Raw genomic sequence first — 16,538 nt, 5'->3', positions numbered from 1 at the left:
TAATTTTATTATTTATTTTATATATTTTTGAGACAGAATCTTGCTCTGTGGCCCAGGCTGGAATGCAATGGCGTGATTTCAGCTCACTGAAATCTCTTTTGGGTTCAAGTGATTCTCCTGCCTCAGCCTCCTGAGTAGCTGGAATCACAGATGTGCACCACCGCACCCAGCTCATTTTTGTATTTATAGTAGAGACGAGGCTTTGCCATGTTGGCCCCGTTGGGTCTTGAACTCCTGACCTCAGGTGATCCTCCCGTCTCGGCCTCCCAAAGTGCTGGGATTACAGGTGTGTGCCACCACGCCTGGACTATGTTTTACTTTGTTGAGACTGAGACTCAGCTGCCCAGGCTAAAGTGCAGTGGCGCAATCTCGGCTCACTGAAAGCTCAGCCTCCTGGCGTCAAGCGAGTCTTCTGCCTCAGCCTCCAGAGTAGCTGGGATTATACGTGTGTGTGACCACGCCTGGCTGATTTTTGTATTTTAAGTATGGACAGGGTTTCACTATGTTGGCCAGTGTGGTTTTGAACAACTGACCTCAGATGACCCTCCTGTCTTGGCCTCCCAAAGTGCTGGAATTACAGGTGGGAGCCACCATACCTGGACTAGTCCCATATTTAAAATTAGAAGGAAAAAAAAAAAAAAAAAAAGATGTCCACACCTAAACAGCAAATCATTTGTTGTTCAAGTACATTTCAAACACATTTTTTATCTAAAATGCAAGTTTAACTGAGGGCCGGGGTGAACCAAAAAATGGTCCTTAATTTTCTTCCTGCCTGTGCATAATATTTACATGTAGTCCCACCTACCAAGGACTGGGGAGGGGCAGAGGCAGGAGGATCTAAGCCCACTTTAGCCTGGGCAGCATAGTGAGACCCCCCGTCTCATGCATTTATCTCCTGGTCATGCACCCAAGAGTTCAGCTTCATTTCCCCAGTAAACACTGAAGCCCCACGCACTCCACCTCCGTGCTCCTGCTGAGCCGTGCACATCCCATCTGCAGGGGACACTGAGGTCCCTTCAACTCCACCTGACCCCACGTGAGGTTCTATCCCAGTGCCAGAAAAATTTCCATAAAGTAAAAGGTGGTGATGGCCGCATGGTGTCTCACGCCTGTATTCTCAGCATTTTCGGAGGCCAAGGTGGCTTACTTGAGGTCAGGGGTTGAGACCAACCTGGCCAACATGGCAAAACCCATCTCTTCTAAAAAAAAAAAAAATTAAAACGTAGCCAGGCGTGGTGGCGGGCACCTGTAGTTCCATCTACTCAGGTGACTGAGGCAGAACTGCTTGAACCTGAGAGGCAGAAGCTGGAGTCAGCTGGGATCACGCCACTGCCCTCCAGCCGGGGTAACCACAAGACTCTATTTCAAAAATAAATAAATGAATGAATAAAAAAGAAAAATACAAATATTAGTGGAGTGTGGTGTCGGGTGCCTGTAATCCCAGCTATTCAAAAGCTGAGGCAGGAGAATCGCTTGAACCCAGGAGGTGGAGGCTGCAGTGAGCCAAGATCGCACCACTGCACTCCAGCCTGGGTCACAGAGCAAGACTCTGTCCCAAAAAGGAGGGTCATCTGAGCCCAAGAAACCTAGGTTGGAAGTGCCTCTGTATTCCAGCCTGGGCCACAGAGACCCTGTCTTAGAAAACAAAAACAAAACAGACTGCCAACATCCTTCAAGTCTGATGACAAGCATGCTCTGCAAATGCATGACCAAGATCAGCACCATCTTGCATGTGGCTTTTCCCAAACGGTCACACTCTAAAGGGAAGCACTTTGTTTTTTCTCAGACAACAAACAGAAAGTGCTTCCTCTAGAGGGCCACAGCAAGGGATCTCACTCCAGCATTCTGGGTTCCTTGTTGGAATTTTCCTTGACCGGGTTAAAACAGACACAAAATACAGATGCATTTATTGGCCCTGCTTGCACATTTTCTGGAACCCAGAACATAAACCCCTAAAAGGACCATCTCCAGTTCTTTGCTTCAAAGGCTCAGCAGGTTAGCTTTGTTCATCAAGGGGCAATGCTCCTGAGTTTTGTCCCCAAAGAGAAAAAGGAATACCTACTACTCATACCTTACATTTAACCAAGAGAATTGGGCTGATTTTGAATATATATTGTCACACATGCAAACACTTTCCAGGATAGACCATGGTCTAGGCTGACTGTAGAGGACCACTTGAGATTAGTGGTGGTGGCTCGCGCCCAGCTCTTTGGGAGGCCAAGGCTGGTGGATCACCTGAAGTCAGGAGTTTGAGACCAGCCTGACCAACATGGTGAAACCCCGTATCTACTAAAAACAAAAAAAAATTAGCTGGGAGAGGCGGTAGGCACCTGTAATCCCAGCTACCTGGGAGGCTGCAGTAGGACAATCGCTTGAACCCAGGAGGCGGAGGTTGAAGTGAGCCTAGATTGCACCACTGCACTCCAGCCTGGACCTCAAGAGTGAAATTCCATCTCAACAACAACAAAATAATAATAACTGGTAGGACACGATGGCAGGCATCTGTGTTCCCAACTATTCACAGCAGGCTGAGGTGGGAGAATCGCTGGAACCTGGGAGACGGAGTTTCCAGTCAACAGAGATCCTGCTACTGTACTCCAGCCTGGACAATAGAGTGAGAATGCATCTCAAAAAAATCAAAAAATAAAAAGAGCACCACTTGAGCCCAAGAGATCTCGGTTGGAGGTGCCACCCACTCCCGCCTGGGCAACTGAAAGCCTGTCTTGGAAAAAAACAAACAAACAGAACCCCAGGATCATGCAAGTCTGATGATAAACACACTCTGCAAATGTACCACCAAGGTCAGCATCATCTTCACCGTTGCTTTTCTCAAACAGTAACACTCTAAAGGGCTGCACGATCTTCTCTTAGACCACAGACAGTGCTGCCATTTAGAGTGTCACAGCATGAGATCTTCTTGCGGAGTCTTGCTCTGTCGCCGAGGCTGGAGTTCAATCTCGGCTCACTGCAAGCTCCGCTTCCCAGGTTCAAGTCATTCTCACGCCTCAGCCTCCCGAGTAGCTGGGACTACAGGTGCACACCACCACACCCGGCTAATATTTTGTTGTTGCTGTATTTTTAGTAGAGACGGATTTTCACTATGTTGGTCAGACTGGTCTCAAAATCCTGACCTGAGATAAGCTACCCGCATGAGCCTCCCAAAAGTGCTGGGATTACAGGCATGAGCCACCACGCCCGGCTTTATTTTGTATTTTTATTCATTTGTTTATTTTTTGAGACAATTTCACTGTGTCACCCAGGCTGACCATCTGAATCCAAGAGATATATTGGACACATCACTGCACTGAAGCATGGGTAGCACAGAGCCTTAGAATAAATAAGCAAAACCAAAACGGAACCCCACCATCGTTCAAGTGTGATAAGCATGCACTGCAAATGTATTACCAAGATCAGCACCAACTTCGACGCTGCTTTTCTCAAACCGTAACCCAGCAAAGAGAAGCACTTTCTTTTCGTTTAGACAACAGAAAGGGCTTCCCTTTGTAGAGTCACAGCATGAGATCTTCTGGCTCCAGCACTCTGGGTTTCTTGTGGAAATTTTCCTTGACCTGGTCAAAATGGACACAAAAATAAAGATCCATTTATTGGTACTGTTTGCACGTTTTCTGGAATCCAGAACATAAACCAATACAAAGACCATCTCCACTTCCTTGCTTCAAACATTCAGCAGGTCAGCCTTGTTCATCAAGGGGCAATCTTCCTGAGTTCTGCCTTCAAAGAGAAAAAGCAACGCCTACTATATAAGGTATATACAATACCTTATATTTTACAAAGAGAATTAGGCAGGATTTCTAGAGAACAGCAATGGATTTTGAACCAAGTGTTCACTGGGAGCATCCAAAATGGAATCTAAGATGTTGAAGAACAGACATTGTCTCACACACTAACATTCTCCAGGATAGACCACGTTATGCTATAAAAGCTCCTCAATAACATTTGAACAGAGACACACAAGGACAGGTGGGGCACGGTGGCTCACACCTCTAACTGCAGCACTTAAGTAGGCCAAGGGTAGAGGATCACTTGAGCTCAGCGGTTAGACACCAGCCTGGGAAATATCATAAAACCTTAACTGTAAAAATACAAAAGTGAGCCAGGTGTGGTGGTGCATGCCTGCAGACACTAATTCAGGAGGCTGGGGTGGGAGGTGGAGGTTGCAGGAAGCCGAGATCACACCACTGCACTCCAGCATAGGTGACAGAGCCAGATCTTGTCTCAAAAACAAACAAAAAATGCACACACACACAAAAATACCCAAAGTGATATGAGTATTCTGTGTGTAGTATTTTGTGTGTGTATGATATTATATACGTAAGAATATATGAAGGCCAGCTGTGGTGCTTCAGGTCTGCAATCCCAGTACTTTGGAAAGCCAAAGTGGGTGGATCACCTGAACTCGGGAGTTCGAGACCAGCCTGACCAACATGGAGAAATCCCGTCTCTACTGAAAATACAACCAATTAGCTAGCCCTGGTGGTGTATGCCTATAATCCCAGCTACTCAGGAGGCTGAGGTAGGAGAATGGCTTTAACCCAGGAGGCGGACATCGCGGGGAGCTGAGATCACAACATGGCACTTCAGCCTGTGCAACAACAGCAAAACTCAGTCTCAATAAAACAAAAAAGAAAAAAAAAAACTTCCATATATTGTATGCCCACAGGAAAATGCTCCCTACACATCAGTGCTTGCTTTGGCGGCATGCATAAAAAAATTGGAATGATAAAGATGACCCTGGCCCCTGTGCAAGGTTTCACCCAAATTCATGATGATCTCATATTTATCTATTTATTTTAATGTTTATTTAATATCGTTTTATTTATTTAGAGACGGAGTTTTGCTCTTGTTGTCCGGGCTGGAATACAATGGCACAATCTCGGCTCACCGCAACCTCCGCCCCCCCGGGGTTCAAGCAATTCTCCTGCCTCTGCCTCCCCAGTAGCTGCGATTACAGGCATGTGCCACCATGTCCGGCTAATTTAGTGGAGACAGGGTTTCTCCATGTTGGTTAGGCTGATCTTGAACTCCTGACCTCAAGTGATCCACCCACATCAGCCTCCCAAAGTGCTGGGATTACAGGCGTGAGCCACCGAGTGAGGTTCTATCAATCAGCGCCAGTATCATTTTCATGGAGTAAAAGTGTTGATGGCTCGGCGCAGTGGCTCACACCTGTATTTCTAGCACTTTGGGAGGCTGAGGTGGGCGGATCACTTGAGGTCAGGGATTTGAGACTAGCCTGGCAAACATGATGAAACCCATTTTCTACTACAAAAAAAACAAAAAAAAAAAAAACAAAAAAAACAAAAGTAGCAGCGTGTGGTGGCGGCATATATAATTCCAGCTACTTGGGAGGCTGAGGAGGGAAACTTGCTTGAACCCGAGAGGCAAAGGTTGACGTGAACCGAGATCCTGCCACTGCTCTCCAGCCTGAGCGACAGCGAGACTACGTCTCAAAAATGAATAAATAAGAAAAATGAAAATTATAGCCAGGCATGGTGTCAGGCACCTGTAATCCCAGTTACTCAGGAGGTTGAGCCAGGGGAATCACTTGAACCTGGGAGGCAGAGATTGCAGTGAGCCAAGATCGCGCCACTGTGCTCCAGCTTGGGTCACAGAGCAAGAAGACTCTGTCCCAAAAAAGAGGACCATCTGAGCCCAAGAGACCTAGGTTGGAAGTGCCACCACACTCCAGCCTGGGCAACAGAGATCCTGTCTTTAAAAAACAAAAAACAAAAAACCGACCCCCATCATTGTCGAAGTCTGATGATAAGCAGGCTCTGCAAAATTATTACCAAGATCAACATCAACTTCAGCACTGCTTTTCTCAAATGGTAACACTCTAAAGGGAAGTGTGTTATTTTCCTTCAGACAACAGAAAGTGCTTCCCTTTGGAGAGTCACAGCGTGAGATCTTCTTGCTCCAGCACTCTGGGTTTTTTGTTGACATTTTTGTGGACCAGGCTAAACTGGACACAAAATAAAGATGCATGCATTGGCCCTGTTTGCATTTTTTCTGGAATCCAGAACATAAACCCCTAAAAGGCCCATCTCTAGTTCCTTGCTTCAAAGAATCAGCAGGTTAGCCTTGTTTAACATAGGACAATCCTCCTGAGTTTTGTATCTGCTAAGAAAAAGCAATGCCTGTTACACATAGCTTGTATTTAACCAGGAGAATTGGACAATATTTCTACAGAATAGATTATGAGCCAAGTGTTCCCTGGAGTTCCAGTACAGAGACACATAGTCCCAATGGGAACACCCAAAATGGAGTCTACGATGTTGAAGAATATGCATTGTCACACACACAAACATCCTCCAGGATAGACCACAGGCTTGGTCATACAAACTCAATAAAATCTGAACAGAAATACAGAAGTATGGGGGGCGCGGGCTGGCTCACACCTCTCATCCCAGCACATTAGGGGGCCAAGATGGGAGGATCACATGAGCTCAGGAGTTTGAGACCAGCCCCAGCAACATGGTGTAATCCCCTGTGTATGAAAAACACAAAAGTTAGCCAGGTGTGCTGGTGCGTGTCTGTAGACACTAATTCAGCAGGTTTAGGTGGGAGGTGGAGGTTGCAGTGAGCTGAGATCGCACCACTCCACTCCATCCTGGGCGATAGAGCCAGACCTTATCTCAAAAATAACCAACCGGCCTGGCTCAGTGGCTGATGCCTGTAATCCCAGCACTTTGGGAGGCCGGGCAGATCATGAGGTCAGGAGATCGAGACCATCCTGGCTAACATGGCAAAACCTCGTCTCTACTAAAAACACACACAAAAAAATTAGCCGGGCGTGGTGGCGGGTGCCTGTGGTCCCAGCTACTCGGGAGGCTGAGGCAAGAGAATGGCGTGAACCTGTGAGGGGGAGCTTGCAGTGAGCCGATTGCTTTGAGACAGAGTCTCAAAACAAACAAACAAACAAAAACAACCAAACAAAAAACACACATACACAAAGAAACAAAAAACATACCCAAGGTGATGTCAGAGTATTCCCTGTATTTAGAACAGTATTTTGTCTATGATTATATTATATGTATATTATATTATATAGATATATATTTCTGAGACCCTGTGTCAAAGAAAGTTCCATATATTGTACTCTCACAGGAAGAATAATTCCTACACATAAGTGCTGGCTTTGACAGGGCACATAAAAAAAATTGGAATGACAGAGACTACACTGGCTGCTACATAAACGTGACACCCAAATTCATGATGGTCCCATATCTACCTACTTGTTTTTATTTATTTTATTTTATTTATATTATTTATTTATTTACTTATTTATTTATTTTTGAGATGGAATCTTGCTCTGTGGCCCAGGCTGGAATGCAATGGCATGATTTCAGCTCACTGAAATCTCCTCCTCCTGGGTTCAAGTGATTCTCAGCCTCCAAGTAGCTGGAATCACAAATGTGCACCACTGCACCCAGCTAATTTTTGTACTTTTAGTAGAGACAAGGTTTTGCCGTGTTGGCCCTGTTGGTCTTGAACTCTCAACCTCAGGTGATCCTCCTGTCTCGGCCTCCCAAAGTGCTGGGATTACAGGCATGTGCCACTGTGCCCGGCCTATTTTTTACTTTCTTGAGACTGAATCTCACTCTGTTGCCCAGGCTGGAGTGCAGTGGTGCAATCTTAGCTCACTGAAAGCTCAGCCTCCTAGTATCAAGTGATTCTCCTGCCTCAGCCTCCCGAGTAGCTGGGATTACAGGTGTGCACAACCACGCCTGGCTGATTTTTCTACTGAAACAGACGGAATTTCACCATGTTGGCCAGGCTGGTCTCGAACAACTGACCTCAGGTGATCCTCCTGTCTCAGCCTCACAAAGTGCAGGAATTACAGACAACAGCCACCAAATGCAGACTAGTCCCATATTTAACATTAGGAAAAATAAACCAACAAACAAAGATATCCACACCTAACCAGCAAATCATTTGTTGTTCAAGTACATCTCAAATACACTGTTTATCTAAAATACAAGTTTAACTGGGGGCCAGGTGTGAACCAAACAACAGTCCTCACTTTCTTCTTGCCTGCGCATGGGTTAATATTCACATGTACTCCCATCTACCAAGGACTGGGGAGGGGCACAGGCAGGAGGATCCAAGCCCACTTTAGCCTGGGTGGCATAGTGAGACCCCCATCTCACTGCATATATGACCTGGTCATGCACCCAAGATTTCAGCTTCATTTCCCCAATGAAAACTCAAACCCCATGCACTCCACCTCCGTACTCTTGCTAAGCAGTGCACATCCCATCTGCAGGGACACTGGGGTCCCTTCAACTCCACCTGACCCCACGTGAGGTTCTATCCCAGTGCCAGATAATTTCCATAAAGTAAAAGGTGTTGATGGCCACGCACCGTGGCTCACGTACTTTGGGAGGTCGAGGCCAGCGGCTCACTTGAGGTCAGGGGTTTGAGACCAGCCTGGCCAACATGGTAAAACCCCATGTTTCCTAAAAAAAAAAAAAATTCAAAAAGTAGTCGGGTGTAGTGGCAGGTAGGTGCCTGTAATTCCAGCTACTGAGGAGATTGAGGCAGGTCAATTGCTTGAACCTGAGAGGCAGAGGTTGGAGTCAGCCAGGATCACGCCACTGCCCTCCAGGCTGGGTGACAGCGAGACTCCATCTCAAAAATAAATAAATGAATGAATAAAAAGGAAAAATACAAATATTAGCCGAGTGTGATGTCAGGTGCCTGTAATCCCAACTACTCAGAAAGCTGAGGCAGGAGAATTGCTTGAACCCAGGAGGTGGAGGTTGCAGTGAGCCAAGATGGCACCACTGTACTCCAGCCTGGGTCACAGAGCAAGACTGTGTCCCATAAAAGGACCATCTGAGCCCAAGAGACCTATGTTGAAAGTGCCTTTGTAGTCTCTTCTGGGCAACAGAGACCTTGTCTTAGAAACAAACAAACAAATAAAAAACAAAAAGGGAAAACAAAACAGAAACAGACTCCCAACATCATCCAAGCCTTGCTCTGCAAATGCATGACCAAGATCAGCATCATCCTGAACGCTGCTTTTCCCAAACGGTCACACTCTAAAAGGAAGCACTTTGTTTTCTCTCAGACAACAAACAGAAAGTGCTTCCCTTTAGAGGGTCACAGCATGGGAACCCTGGACTCTGGGTTTTTTGTTGAAATCTTCCTTGACCAGGTTAAAATGAACACAACAATAGATGCATGTATTGGCCCTGTTTGCCTATTTTCTGGAATCCAGAACACAAACCCCTAAAAGGACCATCTCCAGTTCCTTGCTTCAAAGGCTCAGCAGGTTAGCCTTGTTCATCAAGGGACAACCCGCCTGAGTTTTGTCTCCAAAGAGAAAACGCAGTGCCTACTATGCATACCTTATCTTTAACCAAGAGAATTGGACAGAATTTCTAGAGAACAGCAATGGATTTTTGAGTCAAGTGTTCACTGGAGTTCCAGCCCAGGGACACACAGTCCCGATGGGAACATCCAAAATGGAATCTACAACGTTGAAGAATATACATTGTTGCACACACAAACATTCTCCAGGATAGATCACAGGTTAGGCTGACTTAAGAGGACCACTTGAGATTAGAGGTGGTGGCTCACGCCTGTAATCCCAGTACTTTGGGAGGCCAAGGCTAGTGGATCACCTGAAAGCAGGAGTTCAAGACCAGCCTGGCCAACATGGTAAAGCCCGGTCTCTACTAAAAACATAAAAAATTAGCTGGGTGGGGCAGTAGGCGCCTGTAATCCCAGCTACCTGGGAGGCTGAGGCAGGAGAATCACTGGAACCTGGGAGGCAGAGGTTGCAGTAAGCCTAGATCGTGCCAGTGCTCTCCAGGATGGGCAACAAGAGTGCAGGACATGATGGCGGGCTCCTGAACTCCCAAGGATTCGGCAGGCTGATATGGGAGAATCACTGGAACCTGGGAGGCAGAGTTTCTGGTGAGCAGAGATCCTGCTACTACTGCACTTCAACCAAACAAGAGTGCATCTCAAAAAATCAAAAAATAAAAAGACCACTTGAGCCCAAGAGATCTCGGTTGGAGGTGCCACCCACTCCTGCCTGGGCAATGGAAAGCCTGTCTTGGAAAATTTTCAAATCAAAAACAGAACCCAGAACCCCACCAGCACCCAAGTCTGATGATAAACACGCTCTGCAAAAGTATTACCGAGATCAGCATCGACTCCACCGTTGCTTTTCTCAAACAGTAACACTCTAAAAGGATGCACGATCTTTTCCTTTAGACCACAGACAGTGCTTCCATCTAGAGGGTCACTGCGTGAGTTCTTCTTTTATTTTGACACGGAGTCTCACTCTGTCGCCCAGGCTGGATGCAGTGGTGCGATCTCGGCTCACAGCAACTTCTGCCTCCTGGGTTCAAGCGATTCTCCCGCGCTGAGTACCTGGGATTAGAGGCACCCACCACCACACCTGGTTAATTTTGTTTTGTTTTGTTTTTTGGTTGTATTTTTAGTAGAGATGGATTTTTGCCAGGTTGGTCAGACTGGTCTTGAACTCCTGACCTCAGGTGATCCACCCACGTGGGCCTCCCAAGGTGCTCACATTACAGTCCCGAGCCTCCGCGCCTGGCTACATCATACATTTTTGAGACCATGTCTCAAAGAAAAGAAAGCACCACATATTGTATGCCTACAGCTACGCGTCAGTGCTAGTTTTGGCAGGGCACATAAAAAAAAATTGGAATGACAGAGATTAACATGGCCCCTGCACAAAGGTGACAACCAAATTCAGGATGGTCCCATATTTATCTATTTAATTTTTTTATTTTTATTTTTATTTATTTATTTAATTTTTTGAGACGGAGTCTCACTCTGTTACCCAGGCTGGAGTTCAGTAGCACGATCTCAGTTCACCGAAGGCTCAGCCTCCCGGCTTCAAGGGATTCTCCTGCCTCAGCCTCCTGAGTAGCTGGGATTAAAGGTGCGAACCACCACCATTCTGAGCCAATTTTTGTATTTTTAGTAGACCTGGGGTTTCTCCATGATGGCCAGGCTGGTCTCGAACAACTGACCTCAGGTGATCTACCTGCCTTGGCCTCCCAAAATGATGGAATTACAGGCGTGAGAGTTGCCGTACCCAGCCTTTTCCTACATTGAAAATTAGGGGGGAAAAAAGATGCCCACACCTAACTAAATAGCAAATCATTTGTTGTTCAAGTACATCTCAAATACATTGTTTATCTACAATACAAATGTAACTGGGGGTGGGGCGTGACCCAAAGAATAGTCCTTACTTTCCTCTTTCTGTGCATGGGTTAATAAAATTCACATGTAGTCCCTGCTACTAAGGACTGCGGAGGGGCAGAGGCAGGAGGATCTAAGCCCACTTTAGCCTGGGCAGCATAGTGAGACCCCTTTCTCGTTGCATATATGACCTGGTCAGGCACCCAAGATTTCAGTTTCATTTCCCCAATGAAAACTCAAACCCCATGCACTCCACTCTGTGCTCCTGCTAAGCAGTGCACATCCCATCTGCAGGGACATCGGGGTCCCCTTCAACTCCACCTGACCCCACGTGAGATTCTGTAAACAAGTGCCAAAATAATTTCCATGGAGTAAAAGGTGTTGATGGCCAGGTGTGGTGGCTCATGCCTGTATTCTCAGTACTTTGGGAGGCAGAGACCAGTGGATCACCTAAGGTCAGGAGCCGAGACTAGCCTGGACGACATGGCGAAAATATAAAAATTAGGCCGGGGTGGTGGCTCATACCTGTAACCCCAGCACTTTGGGAGGCAGGGGCAGGTGGCTCCTTTGAGGTCAGGGGTTTGAGACCAGTCTAGCCAACATGGTGAAATTCCATCTCCACTAAAAAAAAAAAATACAAAAACAGCCAGGTGTGGTATTGGGCTCCCGTAATTCCAGCTACTCAGGACTCAGGAGGCTGAGGCAGAAGAATTGCTTGAACCCGGGAGGCGGAGGTTGCAGTGATCACATCACTGCACTTCAGCCTGGGTGATAGAAAGAGACTCTGCCCCCTAAAAAAACCATTTGAATCCAAGAGACCTGGGTTGGATGTGGCACTGCAGTCCAGCCTGGGCAACAGAGACCCTGTCTTAGAATAAAAAAGCAAACCAAAACAGACCCCCTTAATCATCCAAGTCTGATGATAAGCATGCTCTGCAAATGTATTACCAAGATCAGCATCAACTTCAACGTTGCTTTTCTCAAACCGTAATCCTCCAAAGGGAAGTGCCTTCTTTTCTTTTAGACAACAGAAAGTGCTTCCCTTTGTAGGGTCACAGCATGAAATCTTCTTGCTCCAGCACTCTGGTTTTTTTGTTGGAATTTTCCTTGCCCAGGTTAAAATGGACACAAAAATAAAGATGTATTTATTTGCCCTGTTTGCAAGTTTTCTGGAATCCAGAACATAAACCCCTATATAAAAACCATCTCCAGTTCCTTGCTTCAAAGAATAAGGAGGTTAGCCTTATCCCTAATCTCAGCACTTTGGGAGGCCGAGGGGGGAGCGGATCATCTTAGTTCAGGAGTTCAAGACCAGCCTGCCCAACACGGCGAATCCTCGTCTCTACTAAAAATACAAAAAAATTAGCTGAGCGTGGTGGTGTGTGTCTGAAAATCCCACTTACCCTGGAGGCAGGGAAGGAGAATCACTGGAACCCGGGAGACAGAGGCTGCGGTGAGCTGAGATTGCGCCACTGCACTGCAGCCTGGGCGACAGAGCAAGACTATCTCAAAAAAATAAAAATAAATAAAAATAAAAAATATTTTGTGTCAGGGACAAGGAGATTCAATTAAAAAGACACAAATAAATAGAAAAAATAAGAAAATTGTATTAATATTGACATCCATTGGCGATTACAGAATAGACTGGATAGATGTGGAGGCCTACATTTTTTTGTTGTTGTTTTGTTTTTTTGTTTTGAAATGGAGTCTCGCTCTGTCGCCCAGGCTGGAGTGCACCTGTGCAATCTTGGCTCACTGCAAGCTCTGCCTCCTGGGTTGAAGTGATTCTGTTGCCTCAGCCTCCTGAGTAGCTGGGATTACAAGCACGCACCACCACGCCCACCTAATTTTTGTATTTTTAGTAGAGATGGGGTTTCACCATGTTGGTCAGGCTGGTCTCGAACTTCTGACCTCATGATCAGCCTGCCTCAGCCTCCCAAAGTGCTTGGATTAAAGGTGTCAGCCACCACGCCCAGCCCTTACTCTCCTAATGAAGGAAACACGGTTTGGATTAATTAAACTAAACTGATGAGAGGTCTGTGTTTGAAGTGACCAACCCAAATGGAGCCTCTGGAACCAGGTGCCATGTAATCTGTGTCTTTAAAGAGATGGGATCATGCTGTGTGGCCCAGGCTGGAGTGCAGTGGTTATTCAAAGGTGTGATCAGTGCACGGTATAGCCTGGAAATCAAAGAAAGGACCCTTCCACCCTAGCCTTTGCAGTAACTGGGACTCTGTGTGCCCCAGGATGCCTGGCCGTGTCACCTCTCTTTGAAATGGGTCATCAGCAAAAGGTGGCTCACACACTGAGAATCACTTAAGTGCAGTTGAGACCATCCTGGGCAAAAGAGACCCCATCTCTACCAAAAATTAAAACCTGAGCTCAGTCTGGTAGCACGCTCCATGAGGTCAGGAATTCGAGACCAGCCTGACCAACATGGAGAAACCCCGTCTCTACTAAAAATACAAAATTAGCCAGGCGTGGTGGCACATGCCTGTAATCCCAGCTACTAGGGAGACCAAGGCAGGAGAATCACTTGAACCAGGGAGGTGGAGGTTGCGGTGAGCCGAGATCGCACCATCGCACTTCAGCCTGGGCAACAAGAGCAAAACTCCGTCTCAAACAAAATAAAATAAAACAAAACGAAACAAAATAAAATAAAATAATAGAGCAAAACTTGGCCCCAAGAGATCTAGGTTGGAGTGCCACCCCTCTCCAGCCTGGGCAACAGAGACTGGTCTTGGAAAAAAACAAAACCAAAACAGAACTCCGCCATCATCCAAGCCTGATAAGCATGCTCTGCAAATGCATTACCAAGATCAGCATCAACTTCAACGTTGCTTTTCTCAAACCGTAACTCTCTAAAGAGAAGCGCTTTGTTTTCTTTCAGACAACAGAAAGCGCTTCCCTCCAGAGAGTCACAGCATGAGATCTTCTCGCTCCAGCACTCAGGGATTTTTGTTGAAATTTTCCTTGACCAGGTTAAGATGGACACAAAAATAAAGATGCATTCATTAGCCCTGTTTGCCTATGTTCTGGAATCCAGCACATAAACCCCTAAAAGGACCATCTCCAGGCTCAGCAGGTTAGCCTTGCTCATCAAGGGGAATCCTCCTGAGTTTTGTCTCCAAGGAGAAAAAGCAATGCCCACTACACATACCTTATCTTTAACCCAGAGAATTGAGCCGGATTTCTAGAGAACAGCAATGGATTTTGAGTCATATGGTCACTTGAGTTCCAGCACAGGGACACACAGTCATGATGGGAGCATCCAAAATGGAATCTAAATTTGCCGAGCGTGGTGGTACCCACCTGTAATCCCAGCTACTCAGGAGGCTGAGGCAGGAGAATTGCTTGAACCCGGGAGGCAGAGGTTGCAGTGAGATGAGTTCATGCTACTGCACTCCAGCCTGGGCGACAGAGCGAGACGCTGTCTCAGAAAAAAAAAAAAAAGAAGAAAGAATATACATTGTCGTACACACAAACATTCTCCAAGACAGAGCACTGCCTAGGCTGTGAAAGCTCCTCAATAACATTTGATACAGAAGTACAGGTGGGGTGCAGTGGCTCACACCTCTAATCCCAGCACTTTAGGAGTCGAAGGCGGGAAAATTACATGAGCTCAAGGGTTCAAAACTAGTCCGCCCAACATGGCAAAACCTCATCTGCAAAAATACAAAAGATAGCCAGGTCTAGTGGTTCATGCCTGTAGACACTAATTCAGGAGGCTGAGGTGGGCAGTAGAGGTTGCAGTGAGTTGAGGTCACAACAACTGCACTCCAGCCTGGGCAACAGAGCCAGATTGTGTCTCAAAAAAAAAAAAAAAAAAAAAATACACAAACAAAAATAACTTCAAAGTTATATAAGAGTATTCTCTGTGTGTAGAAGACTATTTTGTGTGTATTAATTAGACACAGAAGATTATATGATGCCATGTATATATTTTGGAGACCCTGTCTCAAAAAAAACAAAGTTCCATATACTATATGGTCACATAAAGAATAATTCCTACATATTAGCGCTTGCTTTGACAGCACACATGAAAAATGAATGGAGTGACAGAGATGACCACGGCCCCTGCACAAAGGTGACGCCCAAATTCATGATGGGGCCCATATTCAAAATTAGGAAAAAAGGCCAAGTGTAGTGGCTCATGCCTATAATCCCAGCACTTCGGGAGGCCTACGCTGGCGAATCACCTGAGGTCAGGAGTTTGAGAACACAGCCTGGCCAACATAGAGAAACGGTCTCTAAAAAAAAGTACAGAAGACAAAATAACTGGCGTGCAGATAGGCGTCTGCAATGCCAGCTACTTGGAAGGCTGATGTTGCAGTGAGCTGAGATCGCACCACTGCAGTCCAGCCTTGGAGACACAGTGAGATTCTGACTCCAAAAAAAAAAGAGAATTGTTTGAACCCAGGAGGCAGAGATTGCAGCGAGCCGAGATCACACTACTGCACTCCAACCTGGGTGACAGGGCAAGAGTGTCTCAACAAGTCAAAGACAGAAACAAAGAACAGGACTTGCTTTCTTCTTGCCTGTGCATGGGCTCACTTAAGGAGACTAGGCTGGCCAACATGTGGAACCCCTGTCTCTACTGAAAAAATACAGACATTAGCCAGACGTGTTGGTGGGCATCGATAATCCCAGCTACTTGGGAGGCTGAGGCAGGAGGATCACTTGAACCTGAGAGGAGGAGGTTGCCGTGAGCAGAGACTGTGCAACTGCACCTGGGCAAGAGTGAGACTCTATCTCAACAATAAATAAATAAATACAGAAAATAGCCGGGCGTGGTGGCTCATGCCTGTCATCCCAGCTGCTTGGGAGGCTGGGTCAGGAGAATGGCTTGAACCTGGGAGACAAAAGGTGCAGTGAACAGTGTTCCTGCCAGTGTAGCCCAGCCTGGGTCACAGAGCGAGACTGTCCCAAAAAAGAGGACCACTTGAGCCCAGGAGATCTAGGTTAAAAGTGCCACCACACTCCAGCCTGGGCAATAGAGACCTCGTCTTCGAAAAAAATCAAAACAGCTGGGCACTGTGGCTCACACCTGTAGTCCCAGGACTTTGGGAGGCCGAGGTGGGTGGATCACCTGAGGTCAGGAGTTCGAGACCAGCCTGACCAACATTGAGAAACCCCACCTCTACTAAAAATACAAAATTAGCTGGGTGTGGAAGCAGATGCCTGTAATCCCAGCTACTCGGCAGGTTGAGGCAGGAGAATTGCTTGAGCCCGGTTGGCGGAGGTTGTGGTGAGCCGAGATTCCGCCATTGCACTCCAGCCTGGGCAACAAGAATGAAACTCCGTCTCAAAAACAAAAAAAAAAAAAAAAA

General features: G+C 46.5%; 1 non-coding gene across 1 annotated transcript; it reads left to right on the top strand.

Annotated features, from left to right (window-relative positions):
* Positions 1-10,670: 10,670 nt before the first annotated feature.
* LOC111530410 lies at positions 10,671-10,773 on the top strand. The gene has a single exon (XR_002727798.1). It is a non-coding gene; the product is annotated as a U6 spliceosomal RNA (small nuclear RNA).
* Positions 10,774-16,538: the final 5,765 nt, after the last annotated feature.

Source organism: Piliocolobus tephrosceles, chromosome 21 (assembly GCF_002776525.5).
Source record: "Piliocolobus tephrosceles isolate RC106 chromosome 21, ASM277652v3, whole genome shotgun sequence".
NCBI classification, from domain to species: domain Eukaryota; kingdom Metazoa; phylum Chordata; class Mammalia; order Primates; family Cercopithecidae; genus Piliocolobus; species Piliocolobus tephrosceles.
This window is presented reverse-complemented; position numbering and strand designations above follow the sequence as displayed.